General features: G+C 42.6%; 1 long non-coding RNA gene across 3 annotated transcripts in view; it reads right to left on the reverse strand.

Annotated features, from left to right (window-relative positions):
- Positions 1-26,812, reverse strand: part of LOC309616231 — a 90,188-nt gene that overhangs the window by 21,069 nt on the left and 42,307 nt on the right. The window contains exon 3 of one of the 3 annotated variants that reach the window (XR_014237375.1): positions 8,952-13,138. The exons of the other annotated variants lie outside the window; for them this stretch is intronic. This is a non-coding gene — a long non-coding RNA (uncharacterized lncRNA). Of the gene's footprint in view, positions 1-8,951; positions 13,139-26,812 lie in introns of those variants that run through there. 3 annotated transcript variants of the gene reach the window in all.

Consider the following 26,812-nt stretch of genomic DNA (forward strand, 5'->3'; position numbering starts at 1 on the left):
ATAAATATGTCGATTGCAGCCCAGCCTCACCACGCCACTCTTATCTCTCTGCCGCTAGATTTCAGATTAAAATATTCCCTTAAATCTCTCTCACGTCGGCTGCTGGAGCAGGCAGCAAGAGTGTTAATTACCAAGCAGGAATAACAGTAAATTTGTTGTACTGGCCCAGAGTCACCTAGTTAACCTGGGTCCCTGCCAGCTTGGGGTGGAAACTGTTCTGAGCTGGGTCTCACATGCACCCCGCATTAAGAGGGCAGCAGGTGGCTAGAAGAGTCCATTCTGCAGCCTCTGACTTAATGGACAGACAGACAGACAGCAGCTGTGCTCTGGAAGAAACTGCTCCAGCCATGGGAGAAGCAGACTTCCTGCAGGAAGGGGAGAGGGTGGCCAAGCTCCTTTGGGGGAATGGGAACCAACTCCACGGTGCCTGCAGCAGACTGGTCCCCAGGTACCTCCCATCACACCTGATGTGAGTATATGTGTCCAAGCCTTTCCCCTGGGCTTGGTCCCAGCTCCAATTTCCTGTCTTTCCAACCCTCCATCATCCCCCTCCCGCCCACTGCACATTCACGCGACATGCTCACAGCACTTGGCCATGCTGACAGCTGCAGACAGCAAAGTCTCAGAGGCTGGAGAACTGGAGGGTGACAGCGAGAGGCGGGACACCCCATTCAGGTCCTTGTTGGAGCTGCAGGCAGAGCCCACCAGAGTTCCAGAAGACGGAGGAGGGGGAAGAAGTGCCGGTCACAGGAGGCCAGGCAGGCTCTCCGTCCAGGACCTGCATCCCTCCTATCCACGCTGGGAAGAGTGGAACGCAAGGGGGCCACCTCCCACTGTGAGGGCAAGACCCCCACCTTAGCCTACCTGGCTCTGGCCTTCACTCATCTCTGCAGCCTCATCTTACCTTGTTCTCTCCCCACTCCAGGCACCTGACTTAACTCCAAGGGCCCTTCCCAACCCACGCAGCTGTGAACTCACAGCTCTCACCCGTGTCCAGGTCCTGGAGGACACTGCTTACCCTTGCATGTCATGGGGCCTCCAAAGATGGCCTCCAGGGAGAGATGCGTAGCTGAGCCCCCAGAGCCTTCCTTCTGCCCTAAAGACAGGCCTCAACCCTTGTTTAGTTGGGGAATTCTGTCCCAGGTTATCCTAGCAAGGAACGCCCCCTCCAGGAAGGCTGGGCTCTGGGGTCCCTGAGCACCACGCAGGCTTCCTGTGCCCCAACAGGAGTCAGATCCCCTGCCCCCTCCAGCTGTTCCCCTTGCCAGATCCTGGGACGGGAGGACCAGCCCCCGACACTGCACACCTGTGGTCCCCTCCACAGTGCCCCGTACCACACCGTCCACTGGTGTAGCCCACCCTGGCTGACAAAGGTCACTCTAATGTGTCCTTAGGGTCACATTTGCCCCTCCCCGCCATTTTGTGCGCACCGCTATTTTTCAGAAAACTGAGAACCAGAGGATTGAAGTTTCAATTCTGAAGTCACCCAGCCAGTGAACGGCCCCACGAAATTAAAATCCACTCCCTCTATCTTTGAGGCTAGTGTTCCCTCATGGTAACGACCCTCCTTTAGGCAAACTCTGAGACTCCCAAACTGAGGTCCGTGGATATAGTCTCAAGGGTCCATAACTCTTTTTGGTAATTTTTATTTATTTATTTGTTTATTAGTATTTTCACATCAGCGAAAATCCATCTAAAAGACACAATGAAAATATCCTATGATAAACCATAATGGAAAAGAATATTTTATTTTTTAACACTTTTATTTTATACTATTTATCACAGAAATAATTATTAGTTTTGTTAACATTGTTATTGTCTAGAGACTGTAAACTTTTTTTTTTTTTGGCCACACCACGTGGCATGTGGGACTTAGTTCTCCGACCAGGGATGGAACCCGTGCCCCGTGCCGAGGAAGTGTGGAAGCTTGACCACTGGACCGCCAGGGAATTCCCAAGAATGTATATAGATGTATAACTGAATCACTTTGCTGTACAGCAGTAATTAACACAACACTGTAAATCAACCATATTTCAATTAAACAAAAAAAGACACGATGAATACATATTCTGGATCATCTGGGGAACCAACTATCATATGATTTCCATCCCAAGATTGTGTTTTCCATTGTGGGTGTAGAAAAGCACACTCTTCAAATCAGCAAAGACTAAAAAGTGGGGGCAGAGTGAATGGGTCCTGGGGCTGAGGGAAGGCCAAAAAGAATTATAGGATTCTGTTCATGGAGGCGTCAGCCTTGTGTTACTCCAAACACGGAGTGGGGAGGGGGGCGTGTGCCCTGAAAGACTGACCTGGGACCCATCAGAAAAGTAGAGAAGATAGCATATTACACGTCCACTCTTTTCTCCACTGAGTCACCCCTCAGTCCATACAGCGTCCACCCAGGTGGACACCTGGAGTCTTCACCTTCTGTTCTTCTTTCTTCTCTCCTACTTTCTTGGTCTCTTTCCATCCCTATCTCTTCCCTCTGGATCCACATCCCATGCTGGAGGAGCGGGGTCACATCTTCAGATTCCGTATTGCTGTGAAATTTTAGATATCTCAGATTCTTCAGACTGTATCAATGACATTTTCTTGTTAAGCTCGACAGCTCGTCAAGCTTAATTTTCATGTGTTGTTGTGAAATTATCTTGTCTTCACTGGTTCTTTAGCAAGGAATGAGGGAGGTCGAGGAAGAAGGGAGCAAGGAAAAAAGAACCCCCAGACCAGTCACCAGTGATGCTTCAAGCAGAACACAAGTGGTAGAAAAACTGAATCAGTGATATCCCCAGCCCACCCCACCCTCAATATATGTAATCTTAACAATTTGGGAAAAATCTGGGTCACATTTTCAGTTCCATAATCATGTTATAAGCTGTGATTTCATTTCAGCAAAACAGTATTATCCTTTCCATTAAAGAATATTTCTATTTTAAAATTTATTGGTTTTATAATTTTGTTTGTATTTAATTTGTAAATGAGACCTGGTTTTAGAGTTGTCTAAAAGCTACAAGGACGAGGAGTTTAAATCTACTTTTGTAAGATCTTTAGTCAAGAATATTACTATCTTTCTCCTTGAGTGGTTATAAGGATAAAAGAAATCATGCAGGGAACATGGTTACCGCAGTGCCTGGCAAATGGGAAGAACTCAGTGTTATTAAATTTTTTAATTGAAGTATCGTTGATGTATAATACTGTATTATGTAAATTACAGGTGTACAGTATAGTGATTCACAATTTTTAAAGGTTATACTCCATTTATAGTTATCATAAAACATTTGCTTTGTTCCCAGTGTTGTACAATATATCCTTGTAGCTTATTTTATCCCTAATAGTTTGTACCTCTTACTCCCCTACCCCTATATTGCCCCTCCCCACTCCCCACTGGTAACCACTAGTTTGTTCTCTATATCTGTGAGTCTGCTTTTTTGTTATATTCACTAAATTTTGTATTTTTTAGATTTCACATGTAAGTGATATCATACAATATTTTTCTTCCTTTGTCTGACTTATTTCAGTAAGCATAATGCCCTCCAGATCCATCCATGTTGCTGCAAATAGCAAAATGTCATTCTTTTTTATGGCTGAGTACTATTCCATTGTGTATATATAGACCACATCTTCTGTATCATTCATCTGTTGAGGGACACTTAGGTTGCTTCCATATCTTAACAATTGTAAATAATGCTGCTATGAACATGGGAGTGCATGTATCCTTTCAGATTAGTGTTTTTGGTTTTTTCAGATATATACCCAGCAGTGGAATTGCTGGATCATATGGTAGTTCTATTTTTACTTTTTTAAGAAATCTCCATACTGTTTCCCACAGTGGCTGCACGAATTTACATTCCCACCAACAGTGTACAAGGGTTCCCTTTTCTCCACATAAGTGTTAATAAATTTTGTTATTTTATAGTAATAAATATTACAGCAAAAATAAATCAAGTTACTATTAAGGGTTTCCAATATTTTTTTCTTAATAAGCTACATCAATCAAGCTTTTTGTACCTCTCAAAATTCATATGTTGAAGTCCTAACCCCCAGTACCTCAGAATGAGACTATTTAGAGAAAGGGCCTTTAAAGAGGTAATTAAGTTAAAATGAGCTCGTTAGGGTGGACCCTAATCCAATATGACTGGAATCCTTATAGGAAGAGATTAGGACTCAGATACACACTGAGGGAAGACCATGTGAGGACACAGGGAGAGGATGACCATCTACAAGCCAAGGAGAGAGGCCTCAGAAGAAACCAACCCCTTGATGTTGGACTTCCAGCCTCCAGAATTGTGAGGAAATAAATTTCTGTTGTTTAAGCCCCCTAGTCAGTGATATTTTGTTATGGCAGCCCAAGCGAACTAATAGACATTTGAACGTCGAAAGTCAGAAACAGACTTACATTTCCCTGTGCTCTGCTGGGCCATCACTTCCACAAGAAGAATCCTGTCCAGTCAGTGTGAAGAAGGTGGGGAAAACGATGAATATGAGAGCTTGATTCCACACCCCAGCCGCCATCCCCCCCCCCACTAGGCTTGCCTGCCAGGCCATGAGACCCTGAGCCAAGCTATGTCTTGTCCACCGGGGTCTCCCCTCAGGGCTAGTGTCAGCAGGAAGGACCCTGTGGTCCCCCCACCATCTGCACCAAATTGGACACTTCTTGGCATGCATCTCACTGGCCCTGTGCCTCCTGGCGGCAGGGTGGGGAGTGGAGAGCGGCAGGGAGCAGTGCTGGGGGATGGCCCCTGGGTGGATGCAAGTTCATACAGGGTGGCCGCCCCCAGGCTCTGGGGCCCCGGGAGCAGCCTGGCATGCTTCTCACTGCTCCCCATCCATCCTAGGGGCACCCCGCAGGGCGGGAGGGCCAGAGGCACAGGCAGGGCCACAGAGGGCTCCCAGGACTCAACTCAGCTTTACAAGGGGACAAATGGACTGTTTCATTTCTCAAAATAGCTTTCCAGGAACACTTCCATCCAGGGCGATAAAAGAAGATTTCGAACCAAGAACTTTCACAGGTTTGTTTGTTTTTTTATCTCCGTGAGTGTCTATTGAGTTTTACACCCCTTCAGGGTATCCGTTGGCTGTGGGCAGAGTAGGAAAAGGCCTTTCATCAAGTGCAGGAAGGAAGGACAGTCAGAAACAAGTTGGACTCTTCGCTCTCTGGTTTTAAGGTAATTCTTTTAAAACCCCTCGTTCACACCTGAGCTCGCATCTGAGAGCAGCCCGCGGACTGAAAGGTAGCGCCCTCTGGTGGTTGGTTGCATTCTGCGTCCTAGCCTGAGGTCCAGTGGAGCCATGGTCAAGGGCTAGCTCAGCATGCAAGCCTCCTGAGGGCGACCAGGGCCAGGGATCATGAGGGACAGCTGATCTGCCAGACAAGGAGTGTCCAGGTACCCACGTCCACTGGGCCCTGGAGCAGAGGGGCAGCCAGCTACACGATGTACCCAAGGAGTCCTCAGGTCTCCCTGCATGTCATGACCCACCTCAGAACATCCCATCCTGCCATCGGGAATCTCAGCGCTGCAGGGTGAGCCTGTGTGTTAGAGACAAACTGTGGGCTCCAAGGCCCCAGGTGAAGGAAGCAAGGAAAGTCTTAAAGAGGCAAGGGCAGGCCAAGGAGTCACCAGGTCTGCATGCCCCCCATCACACCTGCTAGAGCAAGGAATAGAGCACGCTGTTGGTAACACGGGCTTGAGAGGTCTTACGCCAGCTCCAGCACTGCTGGCTAACTGAATCTAAGCCTCAGCTTCCCCATCTGTACAATGGGAGATTCACAGAACTTGTTCCAAGAGTAAAGGACACACTGCACAGAAATGCTGAGCACCAGCCTGGCCCAGAACATGGCTCTCAATGTAAACCGTACTCATCTTTACCAAGATCATGGCCATTACCTTCTTACTAACACTACATAGCCTAGCCAATATAAACAACGGCCAGGAGACCCACAAGGGACCCAGACCTTCCCCAGAGGCAACACTCTATATTTTCCACCAACTCGTGGAGAAAGGGGGTGGCAGAAACTTTGGCCTAGGATCACCTACATATCCCCCAGCCCCAGGACTCAAGCAGCATCAGACACTGGCCCCTGTCTCTCTGTGAGTCTTACCTGTTCCTTCTCTCACTCCAAACACCTGCTGCCCAGCTTCACCATCAGATAACAATGGAGGCCAAGACAGCCAGAGCTGAGCTCAAGGAAAAGTTCAAGGGTGACTAGGAAGGACACTGGCGTCCCCAAGTCTATTTCCATCTCGAGACTCAAAGATTCTCCAGACACACTTGGATCTGCCGTGAAGGCAGGTCTCTGCCAGAACTGCACCCACATCCACTGCTCCCCAAACCCTACGTCCAAAGCACCCAGCAAACGCAGGTTGTAACTTTAAAAGTATGAAAATCAGGAAACAGAACATTGCTAATTCTCACGGCAGCATTAACTCATTCGCTTGCACATATGGGGTATTTGGATCCCAGTAGGTCTTCTATATATATAACTTATTATACAGTAGGTGCAACTTGGAGAATTAATGTTGCTATAGGAACATTCGGATCAAGGCTGGCTTCCAGAGTGAAGAGAGAAAAAATAAGTTTTCCTCCACAGTGTACTTCTCTGTTTTGAGTTTCAAAGAGGAAGAAGCAATGTAATCGAGTCAAATGAGGCGAGGAGGGGCTTCCCCTAGTGGTTTGGGGAAGGTGAGAATTCCTGGAAGCAGCTCACTGAGGAGAGAAGGGGGAGGCTCAGGCTGGGCCCAGTGCCCACGTGGCTGGGAGGGCTGGAGAGAGAGACACCTCGGGGGCGGGGGGCGGTGGGGGGGGACGAGGTAAACACCTGCTCTGGCCAGGAGCAAGACCGGTGCCAAAGCTGGAGCATTGCCTTGGGGTGATTCCAGAAACTCCCCTGAGGAAGGTAGAAAGCCCTATAAACCCTAGAACATGATGTGCTCGCCTCCCCCAGCCCCATGCCCCTGTGTCCTATTCCTACAACTTTCCATCCTTCCAGGGGATAAGGTCAAGCGAAAGGGGAGATCATGGGTGAGCTTAGTGGTCTGCACTGGTCCCTGGATGGACACTGCAGAGACCCAGCTCTGGCTGAACTATGCTGGAAGTTTGTGTCAACCATGGTATGAGAACTCCGATCTCTTGTTTGCACCTTGTGTCCACCCGCAAATCCCCTTCCTAAACTAAACTCTATCTGTTAAAAATCTGAGCCTTTGGCTCACCCATTACAGGCTTTCCTGACTAGTAAATCTGGATGTGCACTGAATCCCCTAAGTGCTCCAAAATGTGTAAGCCTACTGTCTCCTTTGGGGAGAGGCAGGGGTCCTAAATATCCCTCCCCACTACCTTTCCTACCCTATCTGGGGGGTCTTAGCAGCCCACAGCCACAGAGACAGAGCCAGAAATTCTACCCATGGTGAGGGCAGCCCCAGGACACCCCAACACACACACCCAGGTTGACCGCATCACCCAGCCTCAGCATCTGGCAACGTGCTGGGCACAGAGAGGCAGCCCAGAAATGCGCTGGCTGAGGAGTAGATGCTGAGACCAAGATGGCAGCAAAGCAAAGAGGGAAAGAGGAAAGAAAAGAGGTCAGCATTCCCAACATCACTTCCAACTCCATGTTCTGCAGGTGCCCACAGATAGTACCAGGCAATAAATTATGCCCAGGGGATACCCAGGTAAATAAGACATTACCTCTGCCCTCAAGATGCTCACAGCCCACCTAGGGGAGGGTGAAAGAGAGGCATGGAAATAAACAACGAAGGACCATGTCTCACTTCTGGTCTCCCCAGGAACTGTGCACAGGCACTTGCAAATGCCCGTGGGATGAACGTGGAGACGGCAGAGTGGCAGGGACCCGCCCTAGGAGAAGCATCAAGTGTCCAAAGGGGCCCAGAGTGAGGGAGATTCATTCCAGACAAGGAGGTAGCAGCCCACAGGCTGATAAAACCCTCCAAGTCCACTGGTGACTAAGGCCTCTCTTTCCATTAGGTATTTCAGACACGTTCCAAATACTGGGACAGGGAAAAGAGGCTGCCGCTACCCTGAGCTGCTGTTTTGCATTTCATTTGAAGCTGTGTCTACTTTTAAATATATATGTAAGAGTCAAGTGGAATATCTAAATGCTTCCCGGTCCACTCCACTTGGAACTTCGTGCTGAACATCTTAACCAGTGGGAGGGGCTGAGTCCTAGAGACGAAGGGGAAACCGGAGCACCTCCGTCCTCAGGGAAGGCAGGCGGAACAGGCAACAGCATTCCCCTCCCTGCCCTCTCACATCTTCTACACAGTTAAAATAAATGTGGATTTGCAGCATCCCCGAGTCAACAATTGGCCAAATTTCACATGACAGACCAGCAAGGGAAAAGATGAGTAAAATACACCCGAAGATATTGGTTACTCTAAGATGGGGATGGGCAAGCGGTTAAGGGTTATCTGTTTGTTTAATAGACCCAGTAGGCCTCCCGGGCATCACTGAGAGAGACCCTGTTCCAGGGATCCCAGGGCCCACAGAGCTTCCTACATATTGTCACTCTGTTCTGTGTCAAAAATGCTTCTCTTTGTTCCTTTAGCTCACTTTAACTCAAGTGTCGTGTTTTTAATTCTGTCTGTGGCATGATTCTGAAATTAAGCAGTTTGGGTGCTGACAGCTGGTGTTACAACTGGCCTATTCCTTTCCACCCCCATAAGAGCCAACTCAGTGGGTGTGCAGTCTCGGAGGAGCTCACACACGTCCCAATGCCCACCTTCTCTCTCGGGGAGGGGGAAGAGCGCTGGGGACCCAAAATGCCAACAACCTCGCACAGCCCTGGGTGCATCCTGGGGCGGCACGGGACGCACCCCTAAAACATTACCCCCACTTTCCAACACAGCTTTGGGACACTGTCAGGGTCCAAAACACGCTCTACAACAACAGAGGCCTTCCAGCACCTCACAGGTCAGGCCACAGGCCCAGGCTAAGTGTACATCCCCCACCTGTTACAGGTGAGAATTTTGGGCACACGGTATGCCTTGAGAGCCCTTTATATTCGTTACTCTTGTCCTTTTGTCTCGACACAGCCCTAAGACTGCTATTAGCCAGGCTACCCGAGACAGGTGGGGGGAGCGAGTTCCCAGGAGGTGGGCGTTTGCAAAATTTTGCTTAGTTCAAGGTGCTAAGAAATGGTCCCCAAACACAGAAGCAAATTTGAGAAGGCGACCCCACAAAGACCCAGTAACCATGTGCACTTCCAAACCTCATCTGTGCCAACCTGCTGTCCACAGCCAGACCCCCCTCCCACACTCCACCTCCCACCTCAGCCTTAACCCTCCCCCATGTGCACAGCAGGTCCTAGCATTACACATCAACCAACAGAAGCAGTCCAACCCCTGATTCCTGGGCCCACGAAACCTCAGGCCTCGGCCATCCTTGACGTCATCTAACTTATAGGAGGCTGCCAGAGCTGCTTTTTCATTTTCCTCCAGGCATCTGTATCTCCCTCATAACTTAGACCATTTTGCATAACATGAAATTATTAACCTCTAGAAAGTGAAATTTCTAGAGTGATTTTTTTAAGTACGGCGTATTCTAGACCTCAGGATCTGTAAATAAGTCAACAGCTAATCTAAGTATCCAACTTCCTCTTCACATGAATGCAGAGTTGAGATTTCTGTAAAACAAAGAATGTGATGCTGTTCCTTGCAAAGTTCAGTAAGTGGTTCACAAGGTCCTTCATCCTCTGAAACCTTTCACTGGCCCCTGCCGTTCTCAGGATAAAGTCCCAACTGCCACCAAGACCCACAAAGCCTGCCTGCTTGGTCCATGCCTCCCACCAGCCACGTCTGCTGTCCTATGCCTCAAACACGCCAAGCGCCTTCCACTCCAAGGCTAGTCCCTGAGCCCATGCCTCTTTCTCTGTCTGGCCAACTCTTCCTCATTCTTCTCATTCTATGTAAATGATGCTTTTATCAGAGAAGCAGGTCTTTTCAGACTCTGTTTCATCCTCTCCGAATCCCTACTCTTTTTTTTTGAGAGCATTTTTCCCCAGTACAATTATATAAGTACTTGTGAAATTATATTTTTACTATATATCTAACTGCATACAAGCAAGAACAGTACATTTTTCTCACCACAGTATCTCCCACCCTAAACCAGTGCTTGGGGCTTAGTAGGTCCTCAGGAAATATATATATTTTAATGAAGCATTGATTCTCATTATTAAGTCACGGATACAGTTAGGCTTAAAAGAAAAGTACTTGAAATTGACAAATCGGACCTCATCAAAATTAAAAACTTTGGAGTCTGCAAAAGCCATGTGAAAGAGGATTAAAAAGAGAAGGTACACATTAGGAGAAAAATAGTTGCCAACCACATACCCAACAAAGGACTAGGATCTAGAACATATAAAGAATCCTCAAAACCCGACAGTTAAAAGAATACAATCCAATCTGAAAATGGGCAAAAAACAAACAAACAAACAAAAAACATTAGCAGACACTTCACTGACAAGAACATACAAATGGCAAATAATCACATGAAAAGTAAAGTGGATGTGTCAACAGGCTTTGAAGGGCCCCTTTCCTTATGTCCAGAGAGTCTACTTCTAGGGATTTCTCCAAAGGAAATAGAAATGTGCAAAGGATGTCAGGATCCAGAATGCTGGTTGCAGCATTATTTACTTACAATAACAAAAAAATTTGAACGCTGTAAATCTCCAACCACAAAGGATTAGTTGAATGATTGTGCTTCTTCCAAACGTATCAGAATGTAAACTCCTCCAGGCTGGGGTGTTTGTTTGAGCACCGGCATATCTCAAATGCATAGAATGAGCTTCAATAAATAGTATCAGACTGACTTGAACTCAAAAGTGAAACACCTGGCACCACAGAAAATTGTGACATAGGAAAATGTAAGTGAAAAAAGAGAAACAGATTGACAGACTATACATACACTGTAACCATAGTTTTGTTTAAAGGAAAAGAAATTTATGTATGTTTGCATGCCTAAGGACAAAAGGAAAATAAAGCAAGACATTAGCAATGGCTATCTCTGGCAAATGGGCTCTTAGGGGATTTTTCCCTTCCTTACTTTCCCTTCTTTTATTTCCTTTGTATTTTGTGTGTGTGTTTTCTATATATTCCAAATTTTCTACAAAGAATATTGATTCCTTTTTCAAACAGAAAATAAGACAGTGGTATTTTTAAAGTAGTTTTGAATCTGCACTGAGTTACAGTGAATTCTGGTGCAATGATAGAGTTCCAGAGAGGCAGTACCCCGCCCTTTTGCCACCAGCACCTCACAGTAATATGGCAGTTTCCCAGACTACTACCATTCACATGACACCTTCAGGATATTCCCCATAAACCAGCATCACTTGGATTCGTATATACTTAATATAATTCTTAAATAAACTCTTGTTATTTAAAGAAACATATTTAGAAGGAATCTTTATCATTACCACAAAGGGAAATCAGTATCTTTTGTCACGCATAGAACATAACTATAAAATAAATAACATTTTTTTCAAAGTGGCATTTTTTAGCTGCAGCTGGATACTGTCCCATGAAGAATTTTCTGAGTCCAAGGCCTGTTCTCCTTTTTTTCGTAAAAGGAGGTTAGCAAATATAAGAGAGTCAGGTATTAAAGACATTTTCACACCGAATAAGCCTTTCTCTTTGACATAATCAGAAACCTTGAAAATGGGTTGAAAGAGGAATGATATTTGGTTCAATATCAGTTATTGCCATGTCTCTGTAGCAACCAAAATATGTCACATCCCACTAGCGGTCCCCATCCCACTCCGGAGGGCACTGGGCTTCATGGATGAGCCCAAACAAAGCCCTGGAGCAACCCAGCTCTGTTAACCCTTTGGGCTCCAAGCCAGCCCTCCCCAGATGTGGGTCAGAGGAAGGAGAGCAGCACAGACCCAGAGACTAATGAGGGACCCTGGCCTTCGTCAGGCCCTGGGGGGCTCAGCAGGCCACTCTTAGACCTCAGGGAGGGTCTTCTCCCACCCAGGGAGGAGTCGTGGGTAGGGGAAGCAGGAGCGCCTCTCTCCAGCCCAGTAAATCTACGAGATGTACTCTTCTGGGACGCCAGACAGGAAGAACTGGAGTGAATGATCTGCAGTCAAGTTTGCTGGTTACAGAGCTAGGAAAAATGATCTTTTTTCTGCCCAGAGCATTATCAAGTGAACTGCACCAGCTTTATTAGTGTTGGAAGCAACCATATGAAATTATGGAACTCATGATGGCTTTGTCGGGGAAACTGTTCATTTCTGATCAGAAGTTCTATTACACATGAATTTAATTCTAAACAGTGTTACCAACAGATCTAAATGATTTACATTTTAAGCAATCTTCCTTCATTATCTCATACCTTGTCGGATAGCAAAAAATGGATTTTTATGAGCTTCTATGATGAGAAATGATGAATGCCCCTAAATGGGAGTCTTTCCCTACTCCGGCTGTTCTGGTGTGGGATCGCATCCCTCAGTCCTGCTTCAGTGGACCCATCTGAGAACTGAGATCAAAGAAAGGGCATGCAGAAGCTGCATCCCAAACTTTCCTTAAGTTGGATCTAAACAAGGTAAATGTTTCCAGGTAGGGCATCGAACACCATTTGGTACCAAATATTCTCTTCCATTCAGAGAGAAGGAAAGAGAGAGAAAAGGAGAGGGGGGTATTCACTAGTAATGTCAAAAACTGTTACACAAGCTTGAACATTTATAAAAGAAATAACATGGTTTTAACCTGCCAGGACGTGGATATGTGAGTGGGGAAAGTGGACATTGATTCCCAAACAGAAGCAAATGGGGAATTTTGAATCTCGTTGGTGCTTTGAGTCATCTCAGTGCTAGAGGGTAAATGAGGCAAGCTGGGTCTCTCGCTTGCTTTGCATTTGCCTTTGCGTTCATTCCATCCAGGGGAGACCTGGACAACCAGCCCAGAGATACCGTGAAGATGGGATGAAGATGAGGTTGCTGAGTGAACTTTTCTAGAAACTTCTGTCCACACGCCAGATTCAGATGAGACATTCCTTGAGGGGCAGATTCTCTTCCCCAGTTTCCTGCAGTTAATTCCTCCCCCACCTTTGGTCCAAGGAAGGGTCCTCTGACTCTGAATGGCTTGGGTGAGCCCTTTGGATTCAATGGTTGAATTAGAGGCGGAGTCACCTGGAAGGAAAACAGAATGAGGTATGCCTGGGGCTGCCCCACATCTAAGTGGCAACTTCAGACTTCACCCTAATCATAGCACAAGTTTAAACCCAGAAGTTTAAAAAGTCAACAAAATAAAATGCAAGCAACTCCAAGCTCTGATTTCCAAATTTTAGAAAATATGCAAAAAAAGCCTCTGAGAAATCATCTTTGCATCTTTGGGAATCCTGCTGCCCTCTGGGCTTGGGTAGCCTCAGAAGACTACTCCAAAATGACCAACAACAAATAGAGGGGCAGGAAAGCAAACTGCACGACAAAACGTGAACTGCCCTCCACTCGGGGAAGGGGTCATATCCTTGAAGCAGGGCCCACGGTTACCCGGAGCCCCCTAGAAAGTCTCCCCTTCCCCCTACCATTCATGGTATCTTTAGAATCAAGGCTACACACTGCATGAATAGCGAGTAATTCAATTAACTCTATAGTCTGAGATGAAAAAAGGGCCATTTTGCTAGCTCGAGTGGAGCACAAGTTTAACCCTGGTGCTCAGGAAATTCCCAGGCCAGGCAGCATATTAAACCAGCTCTTCAACTTAAGAACAATTACTGTCATTTATCAGCCTGAAGAGCAATAATGCACAAATCGACAGCTTTCAGGAGGCAAGAAGCTAGCTAGGTGTAATGATATGCAAAGCCACAGCACTCTACATTTTGAACTGTCTCCATCCCATCAATACATCTCCTACCACCTACAATTTATCAATACAAATGTGGTGCCCAATGAAGGCAAGACCAAGAAGATAAATATGAATGGGGTGAGGGAAAAAAAGGCTCAGGAATGTTTGAATTTTAAAATGATGAAGTACAGATCACGTTCTTAAAGCATTTTACATGCAATGACCCGATCACATCAAGTTCTCTTCTGAAAGAGGAAAGAGAATAAGGAGATTTTTCTACTCCGAAGTTGCAGGTAGATGCAGCTTTTATCTTCTCTTTCTGTTCCCAGATCATGTCTTGAACAGAAGGGTGTGATCATTTAGGGACCTAATATTAAAAGGAATAGTGAGAATGCTAGTCACAGTGGTGAATTTGCATAGAACCTTTTTCCTGATTCCTTTCACATCTATCATTTCAATTTTATAATGTCTGTAAGAGGTAAGAAGATAAATATAATTATATCCCTTTTGAAAGAAGGGGGAACTGAGGCATGGTGTGAGTTTGAGATAGCCTCCACATCACTCACTCAGGGCTAGAATCAGGGTCTGAACTCCCAGCCCACCCTTGTGAAGTCACAGCACACCCAGGGCAAGACCAGTCTGCCCAGAAGTGATGGGGAGGGTTCGAGAACTCTAGCACCCAAAGAGAGCAGATGCCGATAGAAGTGGGAGCCGTGGAGGTGGGCAGGGTAAAGATGAACAGAATTTCAAATTTCAAAACCAGACAAGTGGAATCCCAGGGCTGCAGCACACAGTGATTGAGCCCCTACTCTGTGCCAGGCCCCGGGGGTTGGTAGGAACAAGGCCACTGCTGACCCAGGCCTTGCTTGTGGCCCCTGCTGCCCCCACAGCCACCACACACTGATTTTTTGTTGAACAGCATCACTTAACCTGATAGAATAAATTTACCTTATGTCTAGAGAAGCCGGGGAGGGTGGTCCCCAAGGTGGACAACATGCCTACAAAGACGATGGGGGCCGTTTCCCCCGGGGAGCTTTGGATGCAAGTCAGGCAAGTAAGGCCCACCTAGCCCTGTGCCGGGGAAGTTCTGGGGGTTGTTTACCGCTGTAGCCGCTTTCACCCTTCACTTTCCAATTATTCCACTGACGCATCCAAGCCTCCCAGCGGCCCCATCACAGGTGCTCATCATCTCAGCCCTAATATTGTGCAACGGCCTCTAACTCTGGCATGCAAACTCTTGGCCTTTAGGTAATATTTTTAACCAATTTAAAAGGGGAAAAAGTGATTGGTGATAAGACTTAAGGGATTTGTTTGCTTGGTTGTTTGTTTGAAAGGTTGGGTTTTTTATTCCGGTTATCTTTCTTTCCTAATGTAACACCTACCTAATTTAAACTCCCACTCAGAAATAAAATGATCATCTCTTATAAAACACTGAGATAATCATTTGGTGAAATGACATATTATGTCTTAATTTTTAAAAGGGTGGCAAAAATCTTGAACAGTCTAATATTCTGACATCAAATAAGCATGCGGGTGCATTTCCCTCCCTTTATAAGAAATTACACCTTGCTCTTACTATTAAATTAGAATCTCCTCTCCTCTCTCTGAAATTTGGCTGCTTTACAATAAATACATAAATCAGAAAGGCATGGGATCCAGACGCCAATTTGCAGACGGCACTATGATACAAGCACCGGGACACGGGCGTGCGGAAGTGTTACAACCTGTTCCAATCTGCTCCCTGTTCTTCCTCATAACAAAAGAGGAAGAGAGTCCAAACCCTCCTACACGTGCATGTACACACACACACACACACACACACAGAGCAAAGTTTGGGAGGCTTAAATAGAGCTAAGCCTGCTAAGAAGAGCCACCCAACTGGTTGGGACATGGGTTTCTCACTCTTACCGCCGAGCTGCAATATTTGCCACATCTTGCCAACAGAAGATGGTGTGAACTTGCCATGTGACTGCTGAGAAGTTTGGAAAAGCCTGGGGTTTTGCCAATATTGTTATCACCATTGTCGTTGTTGTCTTCAGGCCAAAGAAATTTTCCAAGCACTTGAGCTTAGGATTGTTCTCAACAGCCATGAGAGGGTGATCAGGAGAATTATTTCTATCATTCTTGTGACAAAACCCATCCAGAGAGAATAAAGTGGGCGTAGCAATTAGGACACCTTTGGTGGCCAGTGACAGAAAATCCAACCCAAATTGACTTGAAACAAAAGAGAATGCATTGGCTCACATGAGTGAAAAGTCCAAAGGGTGAGTTGGCTTTGGGCAGGAATGAATCAGAGACCTACCACTCCCAACTTCCACCTCTGCTTCCTGGGGTAACCTTCTTCCCCAGCTCAGTGGAGTACCCTGGCAGCCTAAGGCTCAGGTCTACATAACACAATGGCCTACAGATGAGTCCAAACCAAAGCTCAGAACTGAAACTGATTGGTCCAGATTGACTTCGGTCCTGTGCACATGCCTGAGCCAATCACTGCAGCCAGAGGGATGGAGCGCACTGATTGGCTTAGACAGGGTCACATGCCTCTCCCTTGGCAAAAGCTTCACCAAATCATGTGGACTCAGAGAAGTGAAGTGGGAGCCCCACCCAGTAAAACCAGGGGAAGTGGATGTTGGGAGGTAAAATGCAGCAAATGTCCACTTCAAAGCATCATGAAATTCAATCTCTGGTTGGACCAAAAATCTCCAATTCCAATGACCAAGACATGATGCCCAGAGTTCACTAACAGCTTGAGTAGAGAGTATAGCCACTTACCTATGTCAAATGCCTTGTTTCTTTCAGCATCCAGACTACATATGGCCACTGCATCTCCAGAACCTGATAGGTTCACAAAAATGATTCCTAGAGGTGAGTTTTTCATACACTAGTGTCCAGAATTTTAATAACTGCCACTCTCAAGTTATACAGCTTACACCAGATGATTAAAAACCCCCTAGTTAAGAACTAGAGCAATGAGGTGAACTGCAGGACCAAGTCACTTGTGCTTTATATATTTTCTAAAATTTTAATTAAGATTACAAGTCAGATTAAGTAATTGCTTTCTATAAGATAGATAAACCCAGAAAGGCATCTACACCAAGATTTTTTTAAAGAAACCATTTAGTTTCAACTTTGATATCTTCTTTTTTTGTGTTCATTAAACTCCCTTTGTTGAAATACAACATACATATGGGACTTCCCTGGTGGCGCAGTGGTTAAGAATCTGCCTGCCAATGCGGGGGACACGGGTTCGAGTCCTGGTCCGGGAAGATCCCACGTGCCGTGGAGCAACTAAGCCCATGAGCCACAGCTACTGAGCCCACATGCCACGACTACTGAAGCCCAAGCACCTAGAGCCCGTGCTTCGCAACAAGAGAAGTCACTGCAATGAGAAGCCCGCGCACCGCAACGAAGAGTAGCCCCCGCTCGCCGCAACTAGGGAAAGCCCGCATGCAGCAACAAAGACCCAATACAGCCAAAATAAATAAATAAAATAATTTTTTTTAAAAAATACATAAGGACAAATGCACAAGTCATCAGTGTACACCTCAATTCATTATCCCAAAGTAAACTTACATTCAAGCAACTACTACTGAGGTCAAGAAAGCCCCAGAAGCCCCGTTTGGGCCCCTTACCAGTCAGTACCTCACCCTTCCACCAAAAGGTAACTACTGTCTGATGTCTAACAACATAGATAATATTTGCCTATTTCTTGAACTTTATATAAATGGAGTCATACAGTGTGTACTCTTTTGTGCCTGGATTCTTTCTTTCAAAAGAGAGTCACCCAGAGAAAGATAAATACTGTATGATATCACTTATATGTGGAACCTAAAAAATACAACAAACTAGTGAATAAAACAAAAAAGAAGCAGACTCACAGATAGAGAGAACAAACTAGTGGTTACCAGTGGGGAGAGGGAAGCGAGATAGGGCAATATAGAGGTGGGGATTTAAAAAAAGGTTACTATGGGATTATATGAAATCATGCTTTACTTCTGAAAATCGTAAAGCACTATAGGATTTTTTAAACATAAAAGAAAATAATAAAATAAAAAATTTTTAATTAAAAAAGTCACCCAAGGTGTTACAAGTAATAGTAGTTCATTCACTTTTCTTCCTGTTTAATAACCCATTATATGAATATTCTGCAGTCTATGTGCAATGGACTAAATGTTTACATCCCCCCAAAACTCCTATGTTGAAATCCTAACACCCAAAGCGATGGTATTAAGAAGTGGGGACTTTCAGAGGTAATTAAGTCATGAGGTGGAACCCTCATGAATGGGATCAGTGCCTTTATAAAAGGGACTCCAGAGAGTTTTCTTGCCCTCTTTCACCATGTAAAAACATAACTGGAAGTTGGCAGTCTGCAATCTGGAAAAGGGCTCTCACCAGAACCTGACCATGCTCACACCCTGATCTCAGACTTCCAGCCTCCAGAACTGTGAGAGATAAATTTTTGTCATTTATGAGCCATCCAGTCTATGGTAATTTGTTACAGCAGTTCAAACTAATATGCTATGTATTCAATCTATTCATGGTGGTCATTTTGGTTACTGTTGTGCACGTTCTTATGCATATACAGACATTTTTGTTGGGTTTATATCTAGGAGAGGAACTGTTAGGTTACATGTTCATCTTTAGTAGATAAAGGCAAACAGTCTTCCAAAGTGGATGCACCAATTTACTCTCCCAGAAGCAGTAATACCTCCTGAACACCTTCGACCAGTCGTTATTGCTGCCTTGATCAGTTCAGCTCTGTTCCTAACCATGACCCAACTAAAGGAGATCATATGTAGAGCTTGGGAGGCAGCCAGAGCTCAATTTAAATCCTGGCTTCACCACTTACTGAACAACGAGTGTTTCTTTGGAGAATTTCACTTAGCCTCAGATTCCTGATTTGTGAAGGGACCATAATCATAATGTTCTTGTAAAAATCAAATTGCATTTTATACACAAAATTGCTTTGCCAACTGTAAAACTATATACCTATGTTAGGGATTAGAAAGAAGCTGTGGGTTCTTTCAGCCAATATTATAGTCAACTGGTGCCAAAACAGAAATCCCCCAGTAGTATTAGGAGAGCAGTGGTTAGCAAGTTAGAAAAACCTGGGTTAAAATCCTGTCCACAGCACTTACCACGTGACCTTCAAGGAGTTGCTAAATCCCCCTGATCCTCGGGTTTTTCATCCATGAAATAAGAACAGTAAGACTTCCCTGATAGTTGTTATGAGGGAAAAAAGGACCTAAAGTATCCCCAAAAAAGTGAGAGTGAGAGCAAGATTGAAAGAAAGAGAGAATCTAAGTATTGATTCCAGCTCCTGGAACACAACAGGTGCTCAAAAAATGACAACCATCACTCGTTAAAGGTTTAGAAAATATGGTAGACATCTGGTTCCATGAATCCTTTTTATTGATGCTCTTATCTTTCATAATGAAGGTTGGTTTATGCAAAATTGTCAATTGATAAAATTTGGCTTTTCTACCTCAAGAGCCACTTTTTTTGTTTTTTGCCTGTTCCAACCATTCGGGGGCTCAGTATACCCAGGATCTCTGCCATCCATCCCGCTAAGAAAAGCTTGCTATCAGGAAAGAGTGAAATTTCAGAATTCTATATGACAGTCCCAAGATATCAGAGCTAGAAGGGACCTGAAGGCATACAACTCACTCAATTCATTTTACAGATAGTGGCGCTGAGGCCAGAAATCCAAGGTAACACCTCTGGATAGTGGCAAAGCCAGGGAAAGGGCTCAGCTTTCCTGACAACCCACCCAGGGCTCACTCTTTAATAGCTTAATATAAATGTTAATCTGTATCTCCAGTGGTAAATAAAAGAGTTGGTTCTTTATTAAAGGCCTTTCAAGTATCAGAGAAAGAGTTAAGTCACATCTAATCTATTCATAAATTAAACAGGCCCTGCTAAAATTTAAAGCACTGACATAGACAAAAACCAGCAGCATTTATATTTTAAATAACTCTTCTCTTTTAAAAAAAATTGGAGAACTTCTGCTTCTAACCATGACAGAATAACTGATATAAGACATGCCCTCCTGCCAAAAAACAACTATAAAACTAGACAAATATATGAGGCAACTGTTTTCAGACATTGTACAACAGACAGTGCAGGACTGTAATTTTGAGAAAAGGCATACACACGAGGTGAATCCCATTATTTCTCTGGCTTTTTGCCTGGGAGTACCTTTCTGCCATGGCACAAGGATGAGTGGTACAAATGGAACAGTAGTTGCACTAGCCTAAGGAGGTAGAGATCAGAGTTCTAGGCTGTTGAAGTGGCTGAATAGTGTAGAGCAGAATAATAGAAAAGAGGGTGCTTCACAAAGACAGGTCCTGTAAATCTAGTGGAGGGTTCACCATGGGACCTTGGCTGAGGGCTGTAATGTGATTGCACAGGGTGACATTCCAGGAAGCCTAGCAGATGTCTCCTGTTATGGAGCTGAGAGTGGTATGGTGATACTAGAAGTTGTGCACCGCTGTAGGATATTAAAGTTTCAGCCAAGCCAAGGTAGAGAAACTTCACTGAATACTCCAAGCCTCCAGCTGAGATCTTTCAAAGCTCATGTCTTTCAATTAAGGAACACAGTCCACAGTGAAGGCAAGTTCAAAATTAAAATAGATCCTAATAACAAGTTAAACCAACTCTAATGGGCAGAAAGGATCCACTTGCAATGTTACTACCTGACAGAAAAAGCTAAAACTCTTTAACAACAGATGACATAATCTGGAATCCCAACAGTGTACCATTCACAATGTCCACTATTCACTCAAAAATTACTAGACATGGAAAGAAGCAGCAAAATGTGTCCATAATTTTAAAATAATACTACTAATAATAATTCAATAGAAACTGACCCAAGGATGACACACAGGTTAAAATTAACAGGAAAAAGTCTTTCAAGAAACCTTATAAATATGTGTTCAGGAACTTAAAAGAAAAGATAATCATAATGAGTGAATAGCAGATATATCCCCCCAAAATTATGTGTGTGTGTGTGTGTGTGTGTACCAAAACAAGCCAAATGAAAATTCTGGAAATGAAAAATACAATGACTGAAATGAAAGCTCTGTTGGTACAAGCTTAACAGAAAATTGGAGGTTGCAGACAAGTTAGTAAACTTGAAGACAGATCAATAGAAAGTATTCAATCTGAGAACAGAGAGAAAAATATTTGGGGGAAAAATGAATGAAGCTTCGAGGACTTGTGGCAAAAATGTCAAGTAGTCCAACATATATGTAATCAGAGTCCAAGGTGGAAAGGCAGGGGATAGAAAACTGTATGAAAGAATAACAACCAAATTTTTCACAAATTTTGTGGCAAGTGTGAGCTTAAAGAGCCAAGAAGCTCAGTGAATCCCAAATGGCATAAATACAAGGAGAACTACACCTAGATCAGATCAAAGTAAAACTGCTAAAAACTAAAGATAAAGAGTCAGTCTTAAAGCAGCCAATTAATAAAGGCTCACGGCATACAGAGGAGCAATGATATATATGAATGACAGCTGACTTCTCATCAGATTGGAACTCAGATCTACAAGAAAGAATGAACAACATCAGAATGGTAAATATGTGGGTAAGTATAAAAGACTTTTTATTCCTCTTTTAATTTATTTGTAAGACAACTCTCTAAGCAAAAAAAAAATAGTAACACAAGGTTGGGGGTTTATTAAGTATTATTAAAAATATGACACTAGGATTTCCCTGTAGGTTCAGTGGTTAAGACTCCACACTTCCACAGCAGGAGGCATAGGTTCGATCCCTGGTCTGGGAACTAAGATCCCACATACTGTGGCGCAGCCAAAAAATATATATATAAAAATGATATTAATAGCACAAAGGATGGTGGAGTAAGTGGACTTTACTGTTATTAAAGTCTTACACTTCACATGAAGAGGTACAAGATTAATTCAAAATAGACTGTGGTGAGTTAAGAATGCACAGTGTAATTGCTAGCTTGGTCAATTAAAACAAAACAAAACAAACAAAGAGATAGGTTTCTTTGTATTAAAATGTATAAAAAGAAGAATTAAAATGCAATGCTAAAAAATAGTACAATAATGCAAAGGTATCCAGGAAAGAAAGAACAAATAAATACAAATTAGATGGAACAACTAGAAACAAATTGCAAGATGGCAGACTTGCAGACTATTGATCATTAAATTAAATATAATGGACTAAACTCTCTAATCAAAAAGAACAGATGGGATTCAAAAATCAAGATCCAGCTATATACTATCTATAAGAGACATTGTCAATGAAAAGAAATAGCTAGGTTAAATGTGAAAGGACGGGAAAATGACAATAAATCAACTGGAAAGGTAATTTGACTATATTAATATCAGTCAAATAGACCTCAAAATAAAGAATATAACCACAGATAAGGATCTTTCACAGTGATAAAGAGACAATTTATCAGAAAAACATAACAATCCAAAGTATGAGGGAATTCCCTCACGGTCCAGTGGTTAGGACTCGGCACTTTCACTGCCATGGCCTGAGTTCAATCCCTGGTTGGGGAACTAAGATCCCACAAGCTGCATGGCGTGGCCAAAGAAAAAAGCAAAAAACAAAAAAAAAACTGAGTGTAATAAATACCAGGGCTTCAAAATACATGAAGCAAAACTCAACTAAACTAAAAGAAGAGTAGAGAAATCCATAATCATTACTGGAGATTTTAACATCCATTTTTTGGTAATTGATAAAACAACTAGACAAAAAAATCAACAAATATATAGAATATGTGAAAAACAATTATCAACAAACTTAACCTAATTGACATTTTTAGAACATGGTGCCCAACAACTGTAGAATGCACATCGTTTTCAAGTGTACCTGGAATGTTCACCAAGATAAATCATACGTTAGGTCAAATTCAAGTGTCAATACATTTCAAAATATTGAAATTTTAAACAGTGTATTTTCTGACCACAGTGGAAAAGCTGCAAATATTTGGAAATTCACAACACACATCTAAATAATCCTTGGGTTAAAGAAAAAATTAAAACAGAAATTGCAAACTATTTTAAACTAAATGATAATAAAAACACAATGTATCAGAATTTGTGGGATGCAGCTAGAGCAGTACTTTGAGAGGATTTTTAGCTTTTAATGGGTATGTTAGAAGGAAAAAAGATTTAAAATCAATGATTAAAGTTTCCATCTTAAGAGGCTAGAAAAATTAAATCAAATTTAACCTAATGTAATTATAAGGAAGGCAGTAATGAAGATGAGACATTGATGAAATAAAAAACAGACAAATAATTGGGAAACTAACAAAACCAAAATTTATATTTTAAGAAGATTAACAAAGTTGATGTTAGAAAGACTAAGAAAGGAAAAACAGAGTAAACACAAGTTATCAATATCAGAAGTGAAAAGGGGGACATCACTACAGTTTCTACAGACTCTAAAATGATAACAAGGCAGTATTATGAACAATTTTACTGCAAGAAAATTTGACAGCTTATATGAAATGGACAAATTCCTTGAAAGCTTCTACTTACCAAAACTGATATTAGAAGAAATAGAAAATCTGCAAAGTCTTACTCCCATTAAAGAAGTTGAATTCATAATGAAAAACAAACTTGAGGCCAAATGGTTTCACTGTGAATTCTATCCAATATTTAAGACAAGGACAATAATCAACCTTACATAAACTCTCTCAGAAAATAGAGCATAAGAGAATATCTCATAACTAGTTTTATAAAGACAGAAAAACACTGATTCTAAATCTGAAAGAGAAAAGAAGGAAAATTACCAATCAATATCCTTCATGAACTAACACAAAAATTGTTCACAAAATATTAGCAAATAAAATCCAGTAATATATTAAAAAATAATACATCATGACCAAGTAGACTTTTTCACAGAATGCTGTTTGGTTCAATAGTCATAAATAAATGAGTATAATGCACTATATTAACAGAAATAGGGAACTAAAACTATCATCTAAGTACATATGCAAAAAAAATTTATGAAGATTCTACACCCATTTTTACAAGAAAAAATTTTAAACCAGGAATAAAAAGGAACTTCATCAATCTGGTAAAAGGCCTCTATGAAAAATCTACAGCTAACATCATACTTACTGGTAAAATATTTAATGCTTCCCCCTAATATTGGAAACAAGGCAAGGAAGTCCTCTCTCAGCATATCTATTCAGCATCCTGGATATCCTAGCCAATATAATAAGACGAAAAAAGCAGAGATCAAAGAAGAAGGAATAAAATTGGATGCATTTAGAGATAGTAGGGTGGTTTATATTATAAAACCTAAGGAATCTACAGAGAAATTGCTAGAACATAAGTAGATTTAGCAAGGTTGCAGTATAAGTCAGTATACAAAAATAAATGGTATTTCTGTATACTGGCAGCAGCAAAAAATTGGAAATAAAAAATTTTAAATGCTATTTAAAGTATAAACAGCATCAAAAATATAAAACACTTAGAAATACATTAACAGAGCACATGCAAGATCCTTTCTCTGAAAACCTCTACAACAGAAATTAAAGACCTAAGTAAATGGAAAAGTATACCATGTTCGTGGGTTGAAAGATTCAATACTGATTGATTTCTAATACTAGAAGACTCAATATTGAAGACTAGGTATTGATCCATAGATTCAATACAGTCTCATTCAAAATCCACACTTTTTGTAGGACTTTATAAATTCTAAAAATTTTATGGGAATGAAAAGAACCTGTAAAAAGCCAAAACAATATTAAAAAAGAAGAACAATGTTGGAAGACTCATGTTACCTAACTAATGGTTAAGCTAGAGCAGTCAAGACCTAATTTGATATTAATTAGGATCATAATCGACAATTAGACCAATGAGACGGAATAGAGTCCAAAAATAGACCCACACATATTGATTTTCAATAAAGGCACCAATGTAATTCAATTGGGGAAATAAAAGCCTTTCCAACAAATAGTGCTGGAAGAACTGAATAAACATATGGGGGGAAATGAACCTCAATTCCTATCTCAAGCTATACAAAAAATTAACTTGACATAGATCATAGACCTAACTATAAAAGCTAACACTATAAAACTTCCAGAAGAAAACATAGAAGAATATCTTCATGACCTCTGGTAGGTAAAGGTCTCTACAAAAAGCACTCCCTCTGAAAGAAAAATGATTGATAAATTGGGCTTCATCAAAGTTAAAAATTCCCACTCATCAAAAGTCACTGTTAAGAAAATGAAAAGACAAGCTACACACTGGAAGAAAATATTCACAATTCATATGTCTGACAAAGTACTTGTATACAAAATACATAAAGAACTCATATAAATCAACAATGAAAAGTTAAATAATTCTATTTTTAGAATGAACAAAAGACTTGAATAGACTTTTCACAAAAGACTGGCCAAAAAAAACACATGTGAGGTACTCAAAACCATGAACCATCAGGAAACACAAATTAAAATCACAATGAGATACCACTTCACAACCAATAGAGTGGCTACAATTTAGAAAACTAACACCACCAAATGCTGGTGAGGATGTAAAACAACATACATTGCTTGTGGGGGTTAAAAAGGTACAATCACTTCTGAAAACTAGCAGTTTCGTAGGAACGTAAACGTACACTTTCTATATGACCCAGCAACTCCACTTTCAGATTTTTACCCAAGAGAAATGAAATTTATGTCCACACAAAACTTGTCCACAAATGTTCATAGCATCTTTATTCATAATAGCTAAAAGCTAAGTGCAACCCCAAATATTCACCAACAGAAGAATGGATAAACGAACTGTTTACACAATGTTATACAATGGAATACTAATTCACCAACACATACAATAAAGTGAATGAATCTCAAAAACATGTTGAATGAAAGATGCCAGACACAAAAGTGTACATTCTATATGATTCTTTTTTTGAAGTGTAAGATCAAATTAATCTACAGTGATAGAAATCCGAGCAATATTTGGCTATGAATGGTGAAGATTCACTGCAATGGGACACAAGGGAACTTTCTGGGGTAATGGAAATGTTCCATATCTTGACTGTGGTGTTGGTTCCAGGTGTATATTTTTGTCAAAACTTACAGAATGGTACACTGAAGACACGTGCATTTCACTGAATGCAAGTCTTACCCCAATTTTTTTGATGTAAATAGAGATACCATTTTCACTGAATCTTGCTAATGTAGTACTCCAGAACCTTCCTAAGTCTCCCCAACTTTTTCTGAAGTTCCCACAGAGTACATGTGTGCTCATCAACAAGTCTGTTTGGCTTCCTTGCAGCACCTGTTAACCGTTATTGTGGTTTTGCAGGCTCTGGGGCTCCCCAAGCATCCCTGCCTGTCCTGGGTTTGCTCTCTTTCCCTCCCTCCCACTGCAGTCTCCCACTGTGTGTTGGATCCCTACACACTGCCTGGCCCCTCGAGCTGTGAAAACTGTGTGGTTATCTTTGGTGATGACCCCTATCTGGTAACTCATCAGTAGAAGGCTCCAGAACAGTGCTGCCTGGGGAGTGCTACCACAATGTCCTCTGAGGTTTCTTTGTTGTTTAGGCCCCGGTGATTTTGCTCTTTTACAGGTTTCGCCATTGTTAGTGTTGTTTTCCTGAAAAACTCTTCTTTCAGGTCTTGCTTAGATCCACCTTCCTCCCTACAATGTATGGGAGCTGGACCAGGACCAAATCTGAGCAGGAGAAAACCTACTGTCCTTGGGAGCACATCTCCCTCCAGGGACTACAAGAGCTCATGTGACCTTGTTCTCAGCCTTCCAAGGTCTTCTTTTGCTATGATATCCATGCCCTGCCCCCATCTCATGAGAAGTCAGGCAATCCTGGATCCTTCCCTCCTCCCATGTTAGGCTGTGGACATCCAGGGAGAGCTGACATGTTCTTATCTGGTGTTTGTTGCCTTTTCCACTTTTCCACTCATGCCTTTTCCATTGCCATGAGTTTCTCTGTTCTTGCCTAAGGAACTCTTATATTCCCTCCTATTATCCCCAGTTTTTACTAGTTTATTAAACACTAAGTCCAGGTTGGTAG

The sequence above is a fragment of the Balaenoptera borealis genome (assembly GCF_965194805.1).
Source record: "Balaenoptera borealis genome assembly, chromosome: 19".
NCBI classification, from domain to species: domain Eukaryota; kingdom Metazoa; phylum Chordata; class Mammalia; order Artiodactyla; family Balaenopteridae; genus Balaenoptera; species Balaenoptera borealis.